Raw genomic sequence first — 15,363 nt, 5'->3', positions numbered from 1 at the left:
ATGGATGGATGGATGGATGGATGGATGGATGGATGGATGGATGGATGGATGGATGGATGAAGGCTTTTGGGACTGGAGGAGATGGAATTTGGGTATGTGAAGAGCACCTAATACTGCATTATGGTATGTATTCTCAGTTCATGTGGGTCTATTGAGCCTTCCTGTGGATTCATAGTACACCTCAGTGTACATCCAGTATTTCCTTGAAGCTGCACATTTTTAGGTATGATTGGTAGTGTTCAGCAAGATACATTTCAGGGAACCTTGTCCACCTCTATTGGTCTTTTCATTGAAGGACCTCTGATAAGCTTTCTTGGAACACAGTTTTGAAAGTACTGTTATAGCCTTTGGAAGGAATTAGTTAACTTTCTCCATGAAAACAGCTCCAAATCTGCCTTTTCTGATTAATCTCTTCTACTATAATGAAAAAAGTGCAAAAATTTCCATTTCTCTTTCTATTTTTTTTAAAAAAACTTAGCTGTTCAGTCTTTGATTTAAGGCATGCTGAAAGAAAGCACAGTCAAGAGACAAGGTGGAAAAGAGGAATGTCAGAACTCAGAGGACTTCATTGTACAGTCTGAAGGGCAGCCGGGAACAGGAATGAATGAAGTAGGTAAAGGTCTTAAGGCAAGGCACCCCAAGGGTAAGCATACAAAGACGACTAAAGTCCTTGAGCCATTTTCTTGGTCATGCCCCTGTCACGCTTTCTGGTGAAGAAAAAGGGCTGACCACAGTTTCAAGCCAAAGGTGTCCTAAAGGACGTTTCATATTCTCTCAGGGGAAAAAAAAACAAAACAAAGAAAACTGCTGTCTAGCCAGGCCATTGCCAACTGCTTGAGTTCAACCCAAGCCATAAAAACCCCAAATAGGAAAAAGGCTCAGTCACCCCAACCCACCCATGTGTCATTAAACTAAATAGCTGAAACAAGTTGGCTGCTGGTACTTTTAGTGCCCTGAGGAGTTTTCTGTTTCGAGGCTCGGCTGCGGTACTGCGTAGGACGCGCAAGACAGTGCAGCTAGCCAACCGGATGGGCACGCTGTCCGCTAATTGGGCTCAGTCTGCTCCCATGTCCGGCCACCGGATGACAGACATAACAGCCTCCCGTGGAACACAACTTTTATGAAACTGCCATGACCGAATGAACGACTGACCTCGACTGAAGAACCACACGAAACTTGGGTGAGAAATAACTCAAATCAAACTGAGTATTTTTCTTTATTTCCCTTCCAGCAGCTGTCATTCCAGAATCTATAGTTTCTATTAACTATCAACAGGGCCAGCCAGTGGTAGGATTCAAATAATTTAACAAGCGGTTCCAGTGGTGGGATTCAAATAATTTAACAACTGGTTGTTTTCCAGCACAATTTTAACAACCGGTTCTGGCAAAGTGGTGCAAACCTGCTGAATCCCAACACTGGGGCCAGCTGAGACATTCCTGCAACAGCCTTGATGGTGGGGGTATAGAAGCTCCTTGACATGCTGTAGCTCACCCTTTCATGCTTTTTAAAAAATAATGATCTTTATTAAGAACATAAGAACAAGCCAGCTGGATCAGACCAGAGTCCATCTAGTCCAGCACTCTGCTACTCGCAGTGGCCCACCAGGTGCCTTTGGGAGCTCACATGCAGGATGTGAAAGCAATGGCCTTCTGCGGCTGTTGCTCCCGAGCACCTGGACTGTTAAGGCATTTGCAATCTCAGATCAAAGAGGATCAAGATTGGTAGCCATAAATCGACTTCTCCTCCATAAATCTGTCCAAGCCCCTTTTAAAGCTATCCAGGTTATTTTTTTTTATCAGCTACAACGCAACTAAGATAATACAATACAAACCAAAACAGTGAACCGTCACTCAAAATTCTGAACTACATAAACCACAAAGGATACCCACTACATATAACTACTTGGTTTCCTGCCCCAAACCCATTGCTATATCTATCCCGAATATTACATTGTTATTTCCATTAATGTCTAATTAGTATTTGATTTCAGGAGGCCCGCCTCAATGAGGAGGCTATCATTTCCCTTAATACAGAAAGGAAGAGGAGATGGTGTTGCCTGGGAGGTGTTGCCAGATGACACAACTCCAGGTGTATGATGTAGGCCAAAATGTGTATGATAGTTTTTGTAAAACTCCAGCCTGTTTTCAAGTAGACAGTTTGCCGTATTTCAAAGCATATTGCCTCTTGAGGTGCAAGAGACAATACAAATTTTGGAAGAACCAAGGAATAAGAGACGGGTTATTAGGCAGACAGGCCTTGCACTACATGCATGAAATAAATATGTGATTGTCATATAGGAAGTTCTGTACATAGTTGTACAGTAGTACATCAGAAGAAGTGTGCGTGCACATGAAAGCTCATACCAAGAATAAAACTTCGTTGGTCTTAAAGGTGCAGATGTAAGAATATGTATATGAAAATTGTATTGTATTAAGAGATATATAAGTGATAATTATAGTAAGATAGGAAGATATACATCAGATATTTGAGGACGTTATTTTCTTTTTTAGAGATAGAAGCCATAAGTATATGGTGTTTTTTTCCTTTCTCCTTTTGGAATTTAGAACGACAGATTAATTACATCAACGTACTGGACGAAGATAAAGTCAACAGAGTTCACTTGTGAAGTCATTTTAGTTTAATGAGATACGAATTATTCTGTATAAATTTTGTAGGAGAGGTGTTGGATGGTAGGAAAGATGTTAGATAATAAGATTTTTATCTATTTTTTCTTTTCTTTTTTCTTTTTTCTACTTTTTTTCTTTTTCTTACTTTTTTCTTTCTTGTTTTTTATTGTCATTTACTGTAACATGTTTATATAATATGTATATATTTTAACTTTAATAAAATTTTAAAAATTTAAAAAATAAAATAAAGGTGCAGCTGGAATGAAACCTTTTTCTGCCCATTCGGACCAACATGGCTACCCTAACCCTAATCCAAATCTTGTACATGCCACTTTCCTATTTCAGTGGTGGCCCATGTTTTTAGCATATGTGTTGTCAGTGACGTCCAAAACCGAGAGAGCACTGCTGTATCCCTCCTCTTCGGAGGGGAGTTGCTATCGTGGGAGTTTTTTGTCCCCAGCTTGCTGATCAAGGAGGAAGCCCCAATGCAGGACTAGAGAGGCAGGCTGGAGAATATATTGTCTTCCTCATGGCGAATTGGGCATGCTGGCAGGGGCTGATGGGAATTGTAGTCCACGAACAACTGGAGAGCCACAGGTTGCAGACCCCTGCTCTGGAGGTACCACAAACTTTTTCTCTCAGATGCAACTTTTAATCAATATGATTAATTAATTGAAAAACCTTTCCACTGAAAGTGCTGCATTTCATTGACTAGAAATTGACAAATGGTTAATATTTTTAAGAACTTACAAAAGCTGTGGGTGCCGTTTTGGAAGGGCAATCTCTATCAATACCATGCGCTCCGAAATGCCATCGATAAGTGCACACGGCGCTTTAAAATCGAAAGAATGCTTTCGCTTACCTCTGTCATGAACCTTCTCTCTTTTTTTTAACGTTGTCCTCACTCTTATACTCGCTGTGATATATATCTTCGCCAGAGGGTAATACCCCCTGCCGTCAAGGTTGATAGGATTACTGTATAGCACAGTTTATGAGATGTTTTATAGATAGTAGTAGTATACAGACTTAATTGACCAATGGCTTAATTAATTGTCTAAAACACATATGACTGACTGATTTAAGATTTTCTTTGAATTGTTTGATAGCCTTGCCTATGGTGAGGAGTATTTAAGAGCTCTGAGAGATAATAAACTAAAGAGGACATTTATAGCCCTATAACTCTAGATAATGGCCAGGGTCCAAAAACCCATAAAAGTAGTTCTGTGAATTAGGAGGCTTTGGACTTGTGCCACTGTTGAACAGCAGCCCACCTATATGAGATTTACGCTGTAAAGTTTTACATACCCACACATAGACACAACTGGATCAGTTTTATAGGGGTTTTTTTTTTCAGTAGTACAGTGAAGCAAGTGTGCCTTTCCACTTGCCTAGATGAGACCTGCAGCTACCAGCATTTTTATATTCCCCACAATCCTCCACAAGGAAAGCATGTAAAAACTATCCAGAATTCTTAACAGAAGAATAGTAAGTATTTTTACAGCCAAGCTCTTATATGACAAAAAATGGTTCTCTCTCTATGTTTGGAGTAGCTTTGTCCTTGATTATACATTCTGTTAGGCCCATGGTGGCGAACCTCTGGCATTCCAGATGTTATGGACTACAATTCCCATCAGCTCCTGCCAGCATGGCCATGCTGGCAGGGACTGATGGGAATTTTAGTCCATGAACATCTGGAACACCATAGGTTCGCCACCACTTTGCTAGGCCATTCTTTGTGTAAAACGTTTAAATGCAAGTCGCATATCTGAGACTTCCTAAGAAGTTGCTACAAGCAGTTATCTTTCGGCTGCAGGCGGCTTCTATAGGGCTTTATGGTAAAGGTGTTGCTTTAATGTGGGATTGTTACTTGCTGAGTATATCTGCACCCCTGAGCTGTTCAATTTATTCATTTGGAAATGTGTTATTACAGACAGTAAAAACTGCCGGCGTTCTGTCCTTGAAAGGAAACTAGTGAATTTACCATAGGGACTTTATTATCATTTATTTGCTAAAACATTTATACCCTGCCTTTCCTTGTGGTTCCAAGTAGAATGGGAATAGAATCACTGAATCCATTTCTGGCCCCTGTATCATGGAAAGAACCAACCTCGCAGCAAATTTCCAGGTTGGACTATTCAATATTCAGTGGTTATCCCAAAGACAGTGAGGCCATTTTCTAAAGGAAATATTTGCTTAACCTACCTGGGTAGCTATGTATGTATTTCAGCAACAGCAGGTTGTCAAGATAGCAGAATTTATCAACAAATGCTATCATATGGTCATTAACTAACACAATAGGTTGGCAGTCTGGGTATTACCTTTTAGCACATAAATGCTAAAGATGTTCCCATAAGAATATGATATAATGTAGATCTCTTCAACAAGAACCCTCAGCATGCCCTGCGCCCCTGCCACGCCCCCACCTGCCACGAACTGGAACGCCCCCACCATGCCCGCCACACTCTCGCACCAACACGTGCCTGGTGCATCGCACCCCCTGTCCCCTTGCCGCTACACCACTGATCCTCAGTACATTTGCAAAGCCAGTAAAATGCCAACATGCAGCTTTGCTTGGTACCATCCTTGGTATATAATTTGTTAATTGCTTGCCATTTAGCAATTGTATGAATTGGAATGCCATTGCAGAAAAACAGGAACTCCGTTCATATAGAATACAAGAGACTATTCTAGTTGATGTGTTTGCAAGACTAAGGGAGACAAAAAGCTTTTTCCTCCCAGGGTTTATATGGGGATTCTTCAAAGTACAGAATGACAAGACTGTTGGGCTGGAGGGGTTTGGTCAGAATTGACTCAAAGTGTGCTGAGCAACATATACAGAAAGTAAAACATTTCAAATCACTTGGCAACGCACCATGAAAGAGTAGAATGAGTAACCAAGAACTACCAGATAGTTAAGGAGAAACTGGCTGGCCTGAATCATTTGTAGCTTGCCATCTTTTCTTGGTCTTCACAAGCAACAGATATCTGGAGCCTTGTTCATGATTACTGGATGGTTGTAACTTCTTATCTTCTTTCTGACGTGAGACGTAATGTGTCCATTAGTGAGGGGTATCATCCAGTGGTGGGATCCAAAAATTTTAGTAACAGGTTCCCATGGTGGTGGGATTCGCAAATTGTAAATAGCGCCAATGATAAGTGGCTGAAGCCTGAACCCGGGGCAGGGCCTTTACAGCCCTGGGGCATTCCTGCGTGCAAAGGCTATGGCACCAGCTATTCGGCCCCTGCGGGATCTTGGAGAGCTGCGCAGTCCTTGGAAGACCGAAAACAGCGATGCATGCAGAAGAGCAGGCTGCGCAAAAGCCGGTGCACTCCTGCTGGAGCGCTGCTTCAGAAGTTCTGGAGTGCTGCTGCTGGGGCCCTCAGGAGGCGTGAAACTGAGCCAAACATCCACATGGCAAAATCACCCGTTAAGTAACCCCCTGCTGGATACCACTGGAAAGTGGTGGTAACCCACTACTCACCGGGAACCTGTAGCGAGAACCTGCTTGTTATTGTGTTGATCACCACCTCATGGTATCATCTTTGGGTGAGGGGCAGTATATCAAACGGGAAATTGATAACGGTCAATATGCGATGACATGATTTGTTCTAGGTTTTTTCTCAATTATAACATTGCCATATTAGTCATAATTTAAGTTAATTAATTAAAATAATAGTGATTTGAAGGTAGCCGCATTTATACCTCACATATTTGACTAGCGGCCCAATCCGGGGGTGGCGAAGTGAAGGTAGTTGTGAAGGGCCCTATGCTGGCAGATTTGCCCTTCCCAGGCACTTACCCTGGTGGAGGAGCAAATTTGCTGTCAGGCAGCCACCACGGTCCTCCACAATGGCCAGAGATGGTGCAGAGTGCTGCATCAGTGCTCCTGCCATCCCCACCATCTCTGCCGGCATCATGGTAGCATTCCAGAGGTGGGGGTGGAGCCAACATTGGTTGGCTCCCACCCAGGCTTTGCCTGCTAGGACACCAGCACCCAGGGCTTGGACTTTTTTTGGTGGCAAAAGCCTATTGAACCCTCTGGAGGCATCTGAGGAGCACAACAGCAGCACCGTCTCTGGCCACCCAGGCATCATGCTGGATTGGGCTGCAAAACCATTATTTGTTGTCCATGTGCAGGAAGGGAGTTTGAGTATTTGAGGGTTATCAGGGCAGATCAGCCAGAAGAGCGAGAGGCTTAGAATTGCTATCACCAACACAGAGCAAAATAGGCATAGAAGTCAAATGTTGCCCCTGTCCTCCTTCAAAATCACAACTTGTTCTGCACAATTCTGCAACCGCATGGTGAGACAGTAATGGGGATCATCCAGAAGATATCATGGCTGAAAATAGATTTAAACTTGTGTCTTCCTAATTCAAACTAGTCAAACTCGCGGCCCTCCAGATGTTATGGACTACAGTTCCCATCATGATGGGAACTGTAGTCCATAACATCTGGAGGGGGCCGCGAGTTTGACACCTGTGTCCTATATCAAAGTCAGTTATACCATACTATCCAGAGGTGGGATCCAGCAGGTTCTCACAGGTTCCCGAGAGTAGGTTACTAATTATTTGTGTGTGCCAAGAGGGGGTTACTAATTGGTGATTTTGCCACGTGATTTTTGCCTTAGTTACCTCCTCTCTCAGCAATGGCCTTGGCGTATAAGAACTTGAAAACAGTCTAGCAGGAATTTTTTTTAGTATTGTGGCAGCCTATTGCCTCGTGCGATGCGTTCGCTTAAGGACGGTAACGTATTCTTGCCACAGCCCACCCAAGGAATGTGACCCACCCGGTAAGTAATGATCCAGCCCCATTGGCGCTACGCCACAGTTTGAATCCCACCACCATGGGAAACTGTTATTATCTGTCCCCAGTGCTGCCACTAATGAGACTTCCAGGCCATGTCTCAGTTCACCTCTTCTTTTATTTCATGCTGACTGAACTGCTAAGTACTTTCTACATCTCTATACATTATACCGATCGGGTTCACAAATGCTAATTATGAAGATTCAGTTAACTTGCTGACTGTTTGTTCAGCTTAATGCCTGTAAGGATAGGGCAGGAAGAGAGGGCAAGGAAAGACCAGATCGTTTATTGTCAATTCAAGTTGGCAACAGGATCAAGCAGTTTCCAAGCTGCTATTGGAAAATGTTAGGATAATTGCTGTGCTTGGACAGTGTGGCCATCTGGAGCAGAAAACTCCAGCCTGCACAAGGAAGTCTAATGTGTTTTTCCCTTTTCTTTCAAAACCCAAATCATTCAACTTAATAAACACAGCTTGCCTGTCCTTTTGGATTTGGAGATGAGGAGGATAACCTCCTGCTTTCAGAGAAGAAAAAGCCTTAACTTGTAAAGTTGTAAAAATTTATCCATTGTGCAGTTTTAACACTAAGGGCAGGGTCTTGTGAAAGCCATTTTCATTTTAGGTGAAACAATTTGTGTTCACCTGAGTTTAAAGGAATTAAAAGTTAAATTTTCACTGTACTCCTAAACTGCCATAGTCTGCGTGGTATAGTGGCTAAGAGTGGTGGACTCTAATCTGGAGAACCAGGTTTGATTCCCTACTTCTCCACATGAGTGGTAGACTCTTATTGGTGAATTGGATTTGTTTCCCCACTGCTACACATGAAACCTGCTGGGTGACCTTGGGCCAGTCACAGTTCTCTCAGAATCAGCCCCATGTTCCTCATAAGGTGTCTGTTGTGGGGAGAGGAAGGGAAGGAGTTTGTAAGCTGCTTTGAGACTCCTTACAGGAGAGAAAGGTGGGATATAAATCCAACCCCCCCCCCTTCTCCTTCTCCTCCTTCTCCTTCTCCTTCTCCTTCTTCTTCTCTGTTTCATATTTTATAATCCACCTTGGTTTTCAATGAGAACTATTGGCTTTAAAGAAGTCAAACCCTTTTCTCCAGGAGTACTGATCTCTGGTTGTTTCCCCACTTACCTCGACCACCCTTTGCTGCTTGCTACTCCCAGTGCGCGTCATTTCTGGGGCTCGGGCTTCCACAACTTGGCAGCTCTCGCGGCGAGATCATCAAAAATACCATTTTGAGGGCGCCGGATGGCGTCGCGTTGAGGGCCGACAGCGGCAGCATTAGGCGGCTTTCGTTGTTTGCCTGTAGTAAAGAGGTACCGCGGGACCCCGCGCTACTTGGGGAGAGTAGCACGCAGTACCAGGTAAGTGGGGAAACGACCTCTATTGTCTGGAGATGAGCTGTAATTCCAGGTCATCCTCAGGTCCCACCTGGATGTGGACTTCAGTTCCATAGTGGAAGTTGCGGTAAAAGGACCGGACACCCCAAATATTTGTATAATTTTTTTCCAATTAGCTTTATGAATGTTGGGTGTACAATCTGTGAATGCTGAGGAGTTAAGCTCAGTTACATGCAGCCTGGCCAAAACAAAGCCAGCTGTGTCCCCCTTCCCCCCACCAATTCCTTTTTAATTCCAAGCTTCAGAATTTGGGGTGGTAATGATGATAATGAAGGTACCTTGAGAACCCTAATCCTGACAACACATAAGTAAGGAGGACCTCTACAATCTTAGAAGTTACTATAAAGCTCTTGTCTTTTTCTTCATCCACTCCAGTGGAATTAGCTGAGGACAAGGTCTTTTGGAGTTGTGGGAAAAAGAAATGTTCCTAGAAGAGAAAGGCAGCCATTCATGCTTAACACACACAGAGGCACGCTTGAGACTTTATGGGGAATCCGAAGGAAACACAGGGGTATGATCTGAAGACAGGTGACCAATTATATGGAAAAAGAAGGTAAAACTGAGATTAATAGAACTTGACCAAGAAAGCTGGAACTCCATCTGTCTATCTATACAATTACAGAGGTAAGTTTTAGACATAGGGGAAAAGAATTGCATTTGTACCTATTTGATTTTTCTCTGCTGTACCTTTTTTGCTGTTCAACTGAACATTTTTGTTTTTGGTATCCAACGACTGCTTATATAGTAAAATACAATTTTTTACATTTTTCTGAAATTGGAGCTCTTTGGTCTTTGCAACCATGCACAAAGCCTCGTTCTTTGGCTCACACTTATCACAGTGTAAGACATGAACAGTCTGCCTGGCTGGGAATCTTTCTCATCAGTGAAATTTCCAAAGCACCAGTGAGATTTCCCTACACCTGTGGTGGCTTAAAACAAAGGGAAGAGAGTCTGAATTTGAACACATGGTCTGACTGTAGGTAGTCAGACTGAAATTCTTCTAATAGCCTGTTGGTGACAGGGAACTCTTCAATGTGGTCTAGCAGCTTGAGACCTGGGCATGCTGAGTCAATTCCTCATTCACTGTGATGAAAACAAGGCACTGCAGGGACATTTTGCCACAGAAGTAACTGATGGCTGCAGAAGAATTGTAACCATTCCTAAGGCTGAACTATTGGACCCCAATGATCAATTAGCACCATTTCTATCTAGTGCTCTGAAGCTAAGTAGGTGAGTGCAGATTGGCACTAGCTACCATTCTTCAAAAGAGGGGGAAGCCATTTCTGTTTCCTTCTCCTGGAGAGTCCCTGTCCTTAAAAAATAGTGGCAAAGGACTTGTGGATCCCTGGTCTACCTTTGCAGGTATCTGGGGGACCCCAGACACCTTTGCAGGTCTCCACTGAGATATGTTTCTTAACATCACAGATTCTTCAAGTAAGACACCACTTAAATGGAAGTCTGCGATTGAATCTAGCAACTGATGTTAATGTTAACCAAGGTATGATAACAATCTCATGCACCCTTTTCATTGATACGGAAAAGAAACAAGTGTCTGTATATATTTTATATTTGTTGTTGTATTGGTGTCTCATATATATTAGGAAACACCTCTGTTACTTCTCCCTCCCCCAATGATCTCATACGGTCAGAGCTCAAAAGTTCAAGTACACTGAAGCCCTTCTGGCTGAGTGATACAAATATATTGTGGAGAGAGACTATTTTCAAGTTTACATAGTTCTAGTCCACAAAAACTAGTATCTGGAAAACACTCTGGTTCCTGAGAAAAGAGAATCTCTGTATTACTGGAGCAGAGCAAATTCTGGTACTAAAACATAACATAGCACCCACATTCCTGAGCATCGTCATCCTTACCAGCAAAAATGCTTCAAATATTTTCTGTACTATGTAAGTAATACATCAACATTGACCCTGATCTAAATTTGATAAACCATTGACCTCTTCACTCCTTTGTTAGGAAGACTGTGGAATGAGATAAAACTGTGTCACAGCTATGAGGACAAACACTGCATCCAATAAACTATTATATGTACATATTTTGTTAAGGCCGGTTCCCATTTCCTTGTTTGTTAATGAGCTGACTCATCCAGAGTTTCAAAAACTGGTTTCCAACACCAATGAGACAGATCTGCATTTCAGCCAAGTAGAGTTGGAGGCAGAGATAACAGTCAGCAACAACAATAGTCTTTCTTGGACCCTTTGCCAAAAACAATTGGCAGACAGAGCTTGCGACATAACTTATCACTTGGTACAGAGGGAGCTCTGAAGCTCTGGAAGAACAGAGGGGCCATTTGCTTGTTTCAGATAAACTTCTGGATACAAGAAGAAAACAAGCTCGCACGAGACTTTCTTATCTTGAACAATTTCCATCACTTCAAACTCATTTACTTGCATTTTGAGTATGCGTCAGTGCCTATCATGTATGTTCAATTTCACACAGTCTAAGATTATAGTCTAGGATTGGAGGCATATACAACGTTGGACTATCACCTGTCCCACAATATATATGCCCCCAAGTTGTATTTGGACTGCCAATGACTTCTCCCTGAAAAGGTTTTCCCTTGAATTAGAGCACATTCGCACATGCAGAATAAGGCACTTTCAATCCACTTTCACATTTGTTTGCAAGTGGATTTTGTTATTCCGCACAGTAAAATCCAGCAGCAAAGTCCATTGAAAGTGGATTGAAAGTGCATTATTCCGCATGTGCGGAAGGTGCATGGCTGCTGTATGGATCAGGGGAAAAACATGCCGTGTAGGACAGAACTATTAGACCATACACTGCCTGCCAGAGGCATTGGGGGGGGGGGGATGGTGCCTGGGTCATAACCGGCTTGGGGCATCCCCCCGGCCCATTTACCTGGCTGGACTGCCGCCGGGCACCCCTCGGCCCCGCCAGGCAGCTCCTTCAGCCGGCAGAGCCTCCATCAGTCAAAGGAGCATTCTGGTGGGGCAGGGCCAATGGGAGAGGTGTAGGGGGCGATTCTCCATCCACCACATAACCAGCTGGCATGCGCCTGGGGCCATGTGACCCCGCATGTCCCTTTGAGCACTCTGCCTCTGCTGCCTGCTCCCATTCCATCTATTACCTTCATCTCAAATACACTTTAAAGCAGATTTAAACATGTCAGCTGCATTGTCCTATGCGACTCTTCTCTGTATTCCCTGCACAATCATTCTGCCAAGTTCGGGATGTCCAGGTTTGCAATAATTTTTTTTCTAATGCAGGTAAAAACAGCTTGGAAGTATTTTTTGTTCGGCCAGAAAACAGGGTGAAGCGCCACCCTAGTTTTTCTTTTTTTAATTGCTGTGTTGGCAGCTACATTGTTCAAACTATAAAGCATCGTTTTAAAAGCTCACAGAACTGTGCATAAGATGTAGCTCTCCTCTGAATTTCCATTTCCTGATAAGAAAGACAGTGCATGAATGAAAAAAAAATTATAGATTTAGTGCTGGCAATAAGAAGCGTTTGTGAAGTTGCGATCTGGAAAGGCCATCTTATTGTTTACACTTTACTTATCTTGGCACAGACCTGTTTTTCAGTGTACATTGGTCCTCTGAGTTTTGAACAGTTGTACCTAACACTGAAAATGATGTTGTCTTCAGTTCTACAGTGATGTGTTGTTGTTTTTTTAAAAAAATCATCTTAACCCCTTGGGGCTCCAACCTCTATCATTGTCGTTTATTTATCTGTGCAAGGCACCTCTGAATTACAGATGGAAAAACATGTAACCTCTTTCCATAAAAGCTCACACTGTAATTCTAATAGATATCACATGTGAAGTACAAGACAGCAGAATAACACGGCAGATTAATATCAGTCCTCCTGCAGTTTCTCTGTCTAGATTGATGGACGTTCCTTTTCACTCCCTAGTTCAGTCTATCCAGGCCACTGGCCTCACACCAATGGCCCCCACCATTTTATTTAAAAGACTGTTTTAAAAAAATAAATGAAAATAAAAGTGCAGTTTAGAAATATACATTTCTGAAATCTGGGTAAGTATCCAGATTGTTGAGAGAAACATCAGTAAGAAAATATACTTCCATCAGCTAAGCCATAAATACGAGTAAGCGTGCCAATTCCTAGACTGTGTTAATTAAACCGGGTTTGATTCCCAGCTCTGCCGCCTGAGCTGTGGAGGCTTATCTGGGGAATTCAGATTAGCCTGGGCATTCCCACACACGCCAGCTGGGTGACCTTGGGCTAGTCACAGCTTCTCGGAGCTCTCTCAGCCCCGCCCACCTCACAGGGTGTTTGTTGTGAGGGAGGAAGGGCAAGGAGATTGTAAGCCCCTTTGAGTCTCCTACAGGAGAGAAAGGGGGGATATAAATCCAAACTCCTCCTCCTCCTCCTCCTCCTCCTCTTCTTCTTCTTCTAAAAGCAAGTGCATTTATTTAATTATTTTACACCACACCTTTCTCTCCCATGGACACCCAAAGCAGGTTACATCATTCTTTCTTCTCTTTTATTTTCACAAAAACCCTTTGAGGTAGGTTAGACTGAAAAAGTGTCACTGGCCCAAAGTCATCCAGTGAGCGCGACCATGGCACAAGTAAGGATTTGAACTTGGGTCTCTCAGATCCTAATCCAACACTCTTAACCATTACACCGCACTGCCCCCAATGCCAGTGGCAGTATGCCCTTGTCAGAGTTTTATGTATGGATGACAGATTTCAACCTGATTCAATTTAATTTGGGAAGGGGCACACTCTATATATTACTTAAGGGAAGCAGTTACAAATTTGCATATATTTGTGTCCCACATAGATTTCTATTGTTCCCCCATCCCGAGCAGCAGACCTCTGATTCCACCCCACCCCCCACACAGCTCTTCCTAGGGGCTCCGCAACCCCCAGAAGCAGCATTGCAATGGACATTTGGGGTTGCCATGGGAAACTGGGGGAGGGGAAACAATGAAAATTACCCCTCCCTCTTTGAGCCTGTGGAAATCTATGCAGGATCCAAGCCATACTGGGGGAAGATCTTATTGCACTGCTCTATCATCCACAGTTCCATGAAGATCCTTCCATTACCCTTAATGACCATTCACCTAACCAAGCAATAACATGCCGTCTGAGCGTTCTGGTTGTTTGCCCTTCCTTCAACTTAAAAAAAATGAAATAAAATTTGTATAACAAAACATTAGTCATAATTTTGGCCCCATGCTGCAGGATCAGCAGTATCATGTGGAGGATTTCTTGCTGAAATGTACCACTTCAGATTACATACAGAGGATCATGTGTCAATGCTTCCTTTCTGCTTAAAATGTTTTTAAAGCATGTCAAATGGCAAGGTTCTCCCTGACACAGTGGGTGGGATCCCTCATAAAGACTATGGCTCCTTCCGCACATGCAGAATAATGCACTTTCAAACTGTTTTCAGTGCTCTTTGAAGCTGTGCGGAATAGCAAAATCCACTTGCAAACCGTTGTGAAAGTGGTTTGAAAACACATTATTCTGCGTGTGCGGAAGGGGGCTGTGCCAGGTATACACAAGAATCCCCAATCTTCCCAGCTCCCCCACCAAGTAGTCATTTCCAGATGTGGAAAAAATTATTCCTGGACTACAGGATCTGCATAGAATAGTACCCTTACAGGTCAAGGCTGTAGTGGGGAGGGGGGAAATGGCCAAAATTACTTTCTCTTTTCTCTTGTGCCAGAGGAGTGCCACTAACGCAAGAGGTAGTGATTATTATCCCTCTTCCCAACTGCAGCCACCTGACCTGCATGACTATTACTCCACACAGGTTCCATGATACTGGGAATAAAATGTCAGGATTAGAAATGGCTGTTGACAGGAAGGGAAAGCCATGAAGACTGGCAACCATCAGCAATTTCCACTAATAGATCATGGAATCTAACCCACTAGTTTTCCATATCCTGGGTTTTTTTAAATGTGAGAGTTCAAACACGTGATTCCACATCTACTGTCTGAATTAACTAATCCAGCAAGAAATATACCATGTGAATCTTTATTTGTTAATCCCACAGGATTTAACAGAACCCAACCCCATTTATTTATTTATTTATTTATTTATTTGGCCGCTGTTTTTGGCCCATGTGGAATCAGCCAGAGAGAGAGAAAAGAAAGAAAAAAATTGCAGTGTTTTACAATTATTGCCAAACATTTTGGTATTACAGCTTCAACAAGATGTTGCTACAGCTCCACTACTTTGTTAACTTTTATCTTTCTGTATATATTGAGTACTGAGTTGTGGATGAAGAACTATTGAGAAAGCTGCTTCTTTGAGGCCACACTGGGAGCATGAAACACAGCTATCTGTTTGTAAATTCACCCTTAGGAAAACAAACAAACAAAATCTATCCCCTTGTTTAAAAAACTGTGCTTTCTGACTGCTATTACCATCTTTTTTAGCCTGTCAATGGCATCATGTTTTAAGGGTGGCAAGATTGATGTCATTATATTCAACAACTTGTCGAAATTTCCACTCCGACACTACATGAGTGGTACAAATCACTGAAGTAATTGGGATAGAAGCTCAGAGATGG

At 42.8% G+C, this 15,363-nt stretch overlaps 1 protein-coding gene across 1 annotated transcript in view; it reads left to right on the top strand.

Moving 5' to 3' along the window:
* The window catches only part of BMP6 (bone morphogenetic protein 6), a 186,592-nt gene that overhangs the window by 147,253 nt on the left and 23,976 nt on the right, over positions 1-15,363 (top strand). The gene's annotated exons all lie outside the window — the stretch shown is intronic.

Source organism: Sphaerodactylus townsendi, linkage group LG09 (genome assembly GCF_021028975.2).
Source record: "Sphaerodactylus townsendi isolate TG3544 linkage group LG09, MPM_Stown_v2.3, whole genome shotgun sequence".
Lineage (NCBI taxonomy): Eukaryota > Metazoa > Chordata > Lepidosauria > Squamata > Sphaerodactylidae > Sphaerodactylus > Sphaerodactylus townsendi.
Note: the sequence above shows the minus strand (reverse complement) of the source record. Positions and strands in the feature narration are given on the sequence as shown.